The 9,832-nt window shown below is 29.5% G+C and overlaps 1 pseudogene; it reads left to right on the forward strand.

Annotated features, from left to right (window-relative positions):
* Positions 1 to 1,984: 1,984 nt before the first annotated feature.
* LOC149893971 (uncharacterized) lies at positions 1,985 to 4,926 on the forward strand (annotated as a pseudogene).
* Positions 4,927 to 9,832: the final 4,906 nt, after the last annotated feature.

The following is a 9,832-nucleotide window of genomic DNA, read 5'->3' on the forward strand; positions in this document are numbered from 1 at the left end:
TAGAGAAAATTCCTCTCCTTGGAACGCTGCATCAAATATTGGTAGTTGCGTTTTCCTCCATTTATAGACCGGCTTCTTTGCAGACTTTCTTTTCCACAGAATCGCATCATCCTCATAATCACTAAAATTTATTTTAAGTAATATGTGTAATATATATATATATATATATATATATATATATATATATATATATATATATATATATATATATATATATATATATATATATTATACATATTGCTTGAAATATACTTTTGGATTTAAAGAGGCATTGTATTTATCAATTTGATTAAAGAATCTCACATTTTGGAAATATGTATATATATAATTTTTTAAATATGAGATTCATTATTCAAATTGATACATACCATGACTCTTCGGATCCTAAAGTCATGTTGAATGGTGAAAAACCACTTTCTTCTTCTTCTTCTTCTTCAGTCCTAAAGATAAAAAAATTAATGTAAATTTACATCATTTCTCAAAGCAAATCAATGGTAATCAAAACTGACTCACTCAGATTCTTCAGAACTGAAAACAACATTGCCAATTTCAAGTTCTGCCTCATTCCCTGATTCATCTGATTTCACTAAGTCTGATAACTCAGAATCAGAATCTGGTTCAAGTACGTAATTAACAGCTTCTTGTACAGTAAAATTTTGAATTCTACAAGTTTTTGTAGTAGCTACCAGAGAAATCATATAGTAAAAAAAAATGATCATTTTTTATACCTTGATCCGACAATGTTGCACATTTGCAACAAATAAATTAGGAGGTAAATCTAACAATATCTTATGCTTGTTTTAGTTTATAATGACACTAATATAAAACTTCAATCATAGCACATAACAATTAAAAAGTTTTAAGCGTCAGCATGGGTTTTCCTATATTCAAAAATGAGCATTAACGATAGTAACTAAAACTTACTAAAAATAGCACTTCTCTTTTGAGCTGCCATTATTCAAAAGAAAATGTTATTGTGGTTATATTGCGTTAAAATAAAAATAGAAAGATCTAAAATACATATTTCAAAACTGCTAATGTTGTGGATAAACTTTATAACCAAAAAAATTATCAGCAAATCATTTGTTGCAAATATGCAACACAAACGGGAAAAGGGTTAAATACAGTGTGTCAAAAAAGTTTACACGAGGACAAGTTTTTTATGATATCGGTTTAGTTTTTTAATAATAAAATCATCAAAGCAAACAATTTTTTTTAAATCTTTTTTTTATTAATTTGAGTAAGAGTTCCTCTATTTATTGGCGCCTTTCTTGTGCATGCGCAACACTTCCCTCTCTTCTATTGATCATTGACCAGTTTTTTACCTGGGAATGAAACGTTCGATCCTAAGATAAGTATTTGTTGTTTAACCAGAGAATGCTTCTTTAAAGAATGGTACAATTGACAAAAAAACAGTGAGAAATATGTTACTTAACAAAGACATAGGCTCATATATCTCCATTTAAAAACCTTTTGGTTGTAAATGACCGCCTAAAACAGTTGAAATGGTGCCAAGAAAGAATCAACTGGTCTGTTGAAAAATGGTCGCGGGCAATTTTTAGTGATGAAGTTAATTTTGAGGTACTAAATTGCAAAGGAAAGGTGTATATTAAAAGATAAAAGCATGGGTAGTATTCATCTCGCTGTGTTATACCAAGTTTACAAGGAGGTGGAGACTCAGCTGGAATATGGGGATGTATTTCTCACAATGGTTCAAAGTCTCATTAATATATATATATATATATATATACACCGAAAGAATCACAAAAAGCTACAAAGATGCTCTAGAAAAGTTAAAATAGTCCACAACATTGTTTTCTGTAAGAAGCAAAAATCGAATATTCAGCAGGATAGTGCCATACTTCATACTGCGCATTTTATTTAAGGCTAGTTCAATGAGAAAGGTACATTATAATTCCTTGGTGAGCTCAATCGCCTGATTTAAATCCTATTGATCATTTATGGAGTTGGAATGATGGAAAATATGAGAAATATAGTTTCAGTTGAAAATCTTAAACAACAGTTATTAAAGATTTGGACAGAATCGCCTAATTATTGTTGCATGAGGTTGTTGAATCCACGCCATATGGCATTCAACTATGCATAAAAGCAAAAGTTGACTACTTCAAATGTTAATTTACCATTTTTTTATAAAGTTCTTTCGAGTAAATTTAATTTCTTTAAATCAAATAGCAAGTTTTTGTAAAACCAATTTATTGTTTATCTTGTTCTTGTTTTTTTATATATATAAATTTATAAAATATTTTGACAATTTTAACATCAAAAAGCTGCATCAATATCATAAAAAATTTGCCCTCGTGTAAATTTTCTGGCTACGCTGTGTATGTAGCATTTGACCAGGAATTCATATAAGTTTTATGCCATTAGCTTCAAATTTTTCAAAATTATTTTTTTAATTTTATCTTAATAATCCAAACTTTTTCTTAACAGAAAAATAATTTTGTTTATTGCTAAGATAGTTCATGTTCTAGTAATAATGTATAATTGTTCAAAATGAAATTTGACTAAGTATGTAGCAGTCACTTTTGTTGTCTTAAATCGGAGACAAAAAAAAAAGTAAAATGTTGTCTCACTGAAAAAAAGACATTCGAGTGATAATAATTACATGATAACAATCATTATAAAATTCTTAGTTTTTGTTTATTTTTTTTCATTATAAAAGAAATGTGTGAAATCATGCCGTATCACGTGGGATGATTGCTCACAGTTATAACATAGTAAAATAAAAATTACTTAAAATTATTCTTTCATTTTTAAGTAGTTAAAATTACTCTTTCATTTTTTGCAATCAAAATATTCAAGATCTTCTTTAACTAAACGGAAAATATTACCGTTAGTAAATTACAGGACTTTTTTACAATAGAATTAGCGGGTCACTATAGCTATAATATATAACTCTCTTATGCTACGGAAACTAATAATAATCAATTATTAAAAGAGGAGATGCATTTTAGTTTTTAAAAATTTTTTTGGCATACTCGGTATAGTTTCAAAAAAAAATAAAGAAAGTTTGGAATTTAGAAAAATTAGTTAATGCATTTATTGACCAATTTTTATTGAAGGAAACGAATTTTGTTGTACTGGTTAATAGAAAATAGAAAAGAGTGCAAAATTGATAATTTACTAATAGAGTTATTGTTACTAGAAAAGAGTCAGGACGATGAATTTATCCGAAATATAGCTACTGACATTAAGGATGAATTTCTTATCCGTTTATTTAAAACCAAAAATGAGCAGGATTATCTAAAATATCAGGGAATTTTACTTTTAAGGGTTTAACCATAGAAGTGAAGGGTACAGTTGATTTTATTATAAAAGAGGAATCAGAAGAAGTTCAATGAACTTTTACCAATAAATGGAAAGAAAAATAAAGAATTAAGAAAATAAAGTTCCAATATTTTTGTTGGCTTTTTATAAAATGTTTAAAAACTGTAAATAAAACATAAAGCATTTTTAGTTAAAAAGAAGATTTTTTTGAAAAGAAGATTTTTTTAAAAAGAAGATTTTTTTAAAAAGAAGATTTTTTTAAAAAAATTTTAAAATACGGGGGTCAAGAAATAGAGCTTGAATAGTTTTAAAAGTTATTTAAAAAACACGAAGAAATTGGAGAGACTTTAATTTATTTAAAATAGCTTTAATCCAACTAGGATTAAAGCTATTTAAAACAAAAGGCAAATAAATTTATGGTTATAGTAGGATAAAAAGGGAATGTAAAATGTAGTCTTTACAGTGTTTTTAGTTTTTAACTATTATTTTATATAATTTTTTTAGAAAAAGCAAAATTTGCTTTACCAATAGCTGGCCGGACACCTTGGTAGAGAGACAGACCACCATTCTGGCGGAGCCGAATTATTATGCCGTTTGATTGCATTAATCAATAACACTCCAGGAAAAGGGCCATGTGCATGTGCGTTTTAACTGTTCTAACCATAAATCGAATTTTTTTTCCTTTAGTAGTTTTCGTAATTTTTCATAGTTTTTCGTAAAAGTCTTTTTTAACCTTAAAACCTTTTTTTTTTCTAACAATAGCTGGCTCATCAAAGCAATCTAGAGTGCAATCTAGAGTGCAATCTAGAGAGCAGCAGTAAAATAACAGTTGCTCGCCGTAATCAAATTTTTTCTAACTTTTACACCATCAACTGGGATTTAAAAAACGCCTTTGTAATGGGTTCTGTTGATGTAAAAGAAAAACACAGGACGTATACTGCATACTGCATACCGTAGGGCAAATAGTCGTTCCTATAAACTAACTGATGAATGTGGAAATGTTAAAAAGATTTACTTACTTCAAAAACACATTGCACATTCCTGATGGGACAATAACAAATATTTTAGCAAGGAAAAAAACAGATGGTACACCTATCGAAGATCGCAGAGGTAAATCGGCTCCACAAAATAAAAGTAGTGATGAAGACACAGAATATCTTCAAAGATTTATTCGCTTATTTCCAACGTACCAATCTCACTATAGCAGAAAAGACAACCAGTACAGAAATTATTTGCCTCCAACTTTACGAATGTCAACGATGTACGAGAAATATGTTTGCAATTGCAATGAAAATGATCGCACCCCACTTTCAATTTTTGTATTTCGACGCATATTCAATACAAAATTCAATTTACATTTTCACCATCCGCAATCAGATACATGTCAAAAATGTGATCTATTTAACAATAAAATTAGGTGTCTTTCAGAGGGTGAAGAAAAGAACACTGTTAGGAGGGAGCAAAAAATGAAAGAAGATACACTAGATGCACATACAAATCCAAACAAGAGGGTATTAGTTTTCGACTTACAAAAAACTCTACCGACACCAGTGCTTAGTACAGGAATAGCCTGTACTAAGCAATACTATAAAAGGCAAATGTGGACTTACAATCTTGGAATCCACGATGAAAACTTAACGAAGGGTTTTATGTATGTATGGAGTGAGGAACAAACATCCAGAGGTACTCAAGAACTGGGTTCGTGTATCCTCGAGCATGTTTTTCGACACATACCAGAAACTGTGACCCATTTAATATTGTATAGCGATAGTTGCGGTGGACAAAATCGTAATATAAAAATGTCTCTTATGTTACAATATATTTTGCACAAGTCTCTGAAATTTCTGAAAACCATTGAACAGAAATTTTTTGTACCAGGGCATAGTTTTTCCTCCTGCGACCGAGACTTTGCTGTGATTGAAAAAGCCAAAAAAATGAACGACCAAATTTTTGTTTCAGATCATTGGATAGACCTTATTAAAAATACAAAGAAGAGGGCCCCAATATTTATTTTAAAAAAAATGGAGACCCATGAATTTCTCAGTGCAAAATCATTGGAGAGTGGGATAACCAATAGAAAAAAATTAACAAATGGCGAAAAAGTTTCATGGCTAAAGACATGCTGGATAAAATTGGAAAAAGGATCACCACGCTCATTTCAAATGAAGCAAACACATTTAGAAAGTGACACATTCATGTTGCTGGACGAAACAAAGCGAAATCGTGGACGGCCATCTACCACTATCAATGTTGAAATTGAGCCCTTGTACCCCAATGGAAGAAAACTCACAAGAGAAAAGCTAAGTGATCTTTTTGAGCTAATACAATTCACACCACCTGTCGATCATCCCTATTATCTTGCTCTTAAAGGTGACGAGGAAGCAACTGATTTGGGTCTAACAGATGATTCTGGCGACGAAGACATAAATTAGTGCATGCTACATATTTAAAAGAATCATTAACAAGTCATAAACAAAACATCCATTTAGCCTAACCAACTCTATTAACAATATTTTAAAAATTTTGAAGAGGCAAAGTTGCCTAACATTTTTGTTATTGCAGAACACAGTAATATAGTGTCCTAATTTTTTAGTAGATATACCAGTGTATTTTTTCACCTGTCTTTATAATAAATACTATTTTTCTGATAATTATACTTTTTCCTGTTATTTTTAAAAAGATCCTTAAAGTCTTTTACAGTTTACTAAAAATAAAGTAATTGTGGCTTAGACCACTTTTCCGCTGAGCCCTTCAAATGTTCTTAATAACTATGTAGAAAAACAGCAAGCTGAATTTAAACAAAATTTTGATGATTTAAAAATCACTTATTAAAAGATAAAGAACATGTAGTTGCTCACATTCAGCATAAAAAAGATAACGTCGAGAAGAGATTGATGTAGGCTAAGCTGAAGTTAACCGATTAAACGTCTGTTTACAAAAGTGAAGTTAATAAACAGAAGCGAAGTTAGTAACTTACAAAATGAAGTCAACCAATACAAACAATTGTCAACAGAAAGACAAAATAAAAATTCTACCTCAAAAAATCAGTTGAATAATACCATAGACGATAGAAATAGACATAAAAAGAATTGGCAAAGTTAGTTTATGGGAGAACAAGTAAAAGTCAATGATTTGTTAATCTATTATTTATTATTCTCTGGTTGACAAATCCGAACCAGAAGCTGATTGGTAAAAGATAAGAAAAAAAATATATATATAGCATTATTCGGTAGTTAAGCAGGATTTTTGGGAAGTCTTATCCCTGAAATCTTTGGTTTTATCAAGGATAAAAAGCTCATGAACTTGAATCGTTAAACTTCAAATTGAAGCCGGTAAAAACTCTACTTCTTCACGATTAAATGAAGTCGTAATCCATTCCGATATTGAAGAAACAAGGCTTTTATATACTCATATAAAGCCTATAGGTGTTTATTTGGTATATTTGTTCTCTTCACTAGTTCGTCCGCTCTTAGCCTATTTATTTTTAGCTTTATATATCGATATAAAGTTAACAATATACTTCAATAATGAAATAGGTATATGTGTTAAGGTATCCTGTACGTTTCAACTCTCATTAGCAAGGTCGGCCCCAAGGAATTTTTTTTTTTTTTTTTTTTTAGGAGGGGGGGGCATAGATAAATTTTTCAAAATGAACGAAACATTTGCAATAATTGACCTTAATTTTTGCAAATATTAACTCAATTGGTGAGGAAGGAGCGAAGTTTAAAATGTGTAAAACAATCTCATACAGATGATATAAAAAACGATTTTTTTTTTCACTTGATTGAATGTAATTAAATATGGATATTTTTTTGAAAAATTGGAGAGATGCATAAACCCCCTTCATATCCCATGTGTAAGTGCCAGGTTTCATAAATGCTTATACTATAATACGATACCAAAGTTAAAAAATTTAACAAACAAAAATGAAACTAATATTTTATTTTATAATTTAATTCCTCTAACTTGTTTTGTTATAGGCACTAAAAATGACAAAAATGAATGCGAAAATGGATAGAGGCTCTTCTTGCTATTAAAAGGAGACATTGCTCAATTTTCTGCTTTTGCATGGATAAAACTATGTTTCTTTCCAAACTAAAGACTGTTTCAGAAGCTACAGTTTCCTTAAAAAATCTGATTGAATAAAATCTATTTCATAGCAGTAAATATTTCTTAAATTTTTCTTAAAACATATTGTTACGCATAAGGAAAATCAATTTTACCTCCTTAACTTCCCTCTCAACTCCTTGTGTGTGAACAGGGAAGTTCAGAAATAGCAAAGGACCCTCCAGGAATATTTCTAGATCACTATTATTCATTTGACAGGTTAAGACAGGCTTCTTTCCATGTTATAAGGTCGCTCAATGTGGTTGCATGTAAGTTTAAGCTTGGAATCTTGTATGCTCTGGTAGCTATTATCTGGGAGGCTTCTCATTTTGATGTTTTATAGTTTTCAGAATATCATTAACCGCAAATTCCCTTTCAATCTTGTTTTGGCTGCAAATTAATCTTTGTAATGAGATTTTATAATGAGAATGCCATGCTGAAGTACTGTCTGGTATTGTTGATAGACATTTCTAATTTGAAGATAACTTATTTACTATTTCTTCAGTAATTTTTTTTTATAAGAAAACATTAATATTTATATTATTAAAACATTACTTATAATAATAAGAAAGTGGTAAGACATTTGTTTTAAAAAATTGTATAAATTATCAATTAATTCAAACATAGATGTGCATACCTTTTTTCTTGTTTTCAAATCATTTGTGTTTTCAAACTGATTAAATATCTCTTACTTTCGCAATATAATATTTGTGGATTAAAATAAATAATTAAAAAAAAAAGAAAAATGACAAATACATAAATATAAAGATAAGTCAAAACCTTATATTAAAATAATTTTATTTAAGTTTTCTTTCTAAAACTTTGTTTTGCGTTTGTTAAAAAAAAGTTTTAATTTTATCAAGAAGTTTTAAAGTTTTTTTGTTGCGTTCACAAGAATTTTAATTTCATCCAAAAGTTCATTTTTTCGTCTAGAAAATGAAACAATGAAGTCCGTTTTTGCAAATGAAAACTTTATACCATCAGTTTTTTTAAAACAGATTCAACATTTATATACCTTCAGGCAAAAAAATTCTTTGGGCTATAGGTTTATGGCAAAAAAACGGCGATTTTTGAAAAGTATGGGATGCGCAACTGTTCCGGTTAGCGAAAAAGTTTGTGTTTTGTAGGGTGAAAGGTATTTTATCAAAATCAAAATCAAAATTGGCGGAAATGGTTTGTTTGCTTTCGTTTTGGTAACTTTTATGGAAAGATGTTTTCACTATCCGGTCGTCCAATCAGTGAAACTGATGGATTTCTTAAGGATTGGTGAGCCGTCATAAGAGTTCGTGAAGTGAGAATTGACGTTTAACAAGGTGATGCTGTAGATGTGATGGGACTGGAAGGGTATTGTCCGCTATGAGCTTCGGTATTTGAAAAGACAATGGATTCTTTAGTCTTTTATGGAGTAGAAAGAATACGCCAGGTTATTAAAAGAAAATAGTCTGAATCAAATAAAAAGAAAGGTGTTGTTTTTCATCATGAACCGTTAAAAATTACGAAAATTGGAATGGGAAATATTATTGCATCCACCGTATAGTCCAGACGTAGCACCCTCTGTGTATCACTTATTGAGATCTCGGCAGAATTTTCTCAATGGAATTAAACTGGTTTCAGTAGAAGCCAGTGAAAACCACTTATGCTTAATGTATATATATTTATTTAGTTTCTCTTATGACCAATATGACATTTATCATCATGTTATTTGACGGTGAGATGAATTTAAAAAATTACAAAAGCAAAATAAATTTCAAACTTGCATTATTTAAAAGGTGTTTCAAACTTTTTGTATTAAAGTTTTAGAGTGCATAAGGTCGCAAGAAATTGCAATCTCATCCATTCCATGAAAATGAGAACGAGATCTGATTCATTTAAAAACCTAAAAATGAGAAAAAGAATTTTACACGATTTCAACTGAAAATGAGTTTTACGAAATTTGTTTAGTCGCATGCATCGCAATCGAAAACAATTTTGAAAGGAAGGGAATTTCGTTTTAACTATAGGTTTGTCTTTAGGATCAGGTTATTTTGTGATTTTTGGTTTTACCGTCAGTTCTTTTTTATTATATTGATTTTTGAGAAAATTATCTATGATCTTACAGAAAATGAAACATGAAAAGTTTGTTTTGAAAATATTTTTTAACTCTAATAAATTATTTGTTGCGTTATTAATGAAAGATAAATCTTCTTAAAGATTCCATTTTTTTTGTCTGACACATTATTTTTTATTTACGAGTGGAAAAAATATCTTTTAATCAGAAATCATAATGAACAAAAATTTCAGGATTCGATTAAATCTGGAACTAAGAATATTTAGAAGGGTATACTCTAAAAAAGAGAACTTTTGAAATAGATGACCGAGACAGACGATTCTTCTTTCTCTGAAGCACATGAATATTAAACTGAATGCAGATCATACTCCGTATTTTGTGTAAATCTTA

Source organism: Hydra viridissima, unplaced genomic scaffold (assembly GCF_058129835.1).
Source record: "Hydra viridissima isolate aposymbiotic clone 2 unplaced genomic scaffold, HvirCarnegie_v1 scaffold_1, whole genome shotgun sequence".
NCBI classification, from domain to species: Eukaryota; Metazoa; Cnidaria; class Hydrozoa; order Anthoathecata; family Hydridae; genus Hydra; species Hydra viridissima.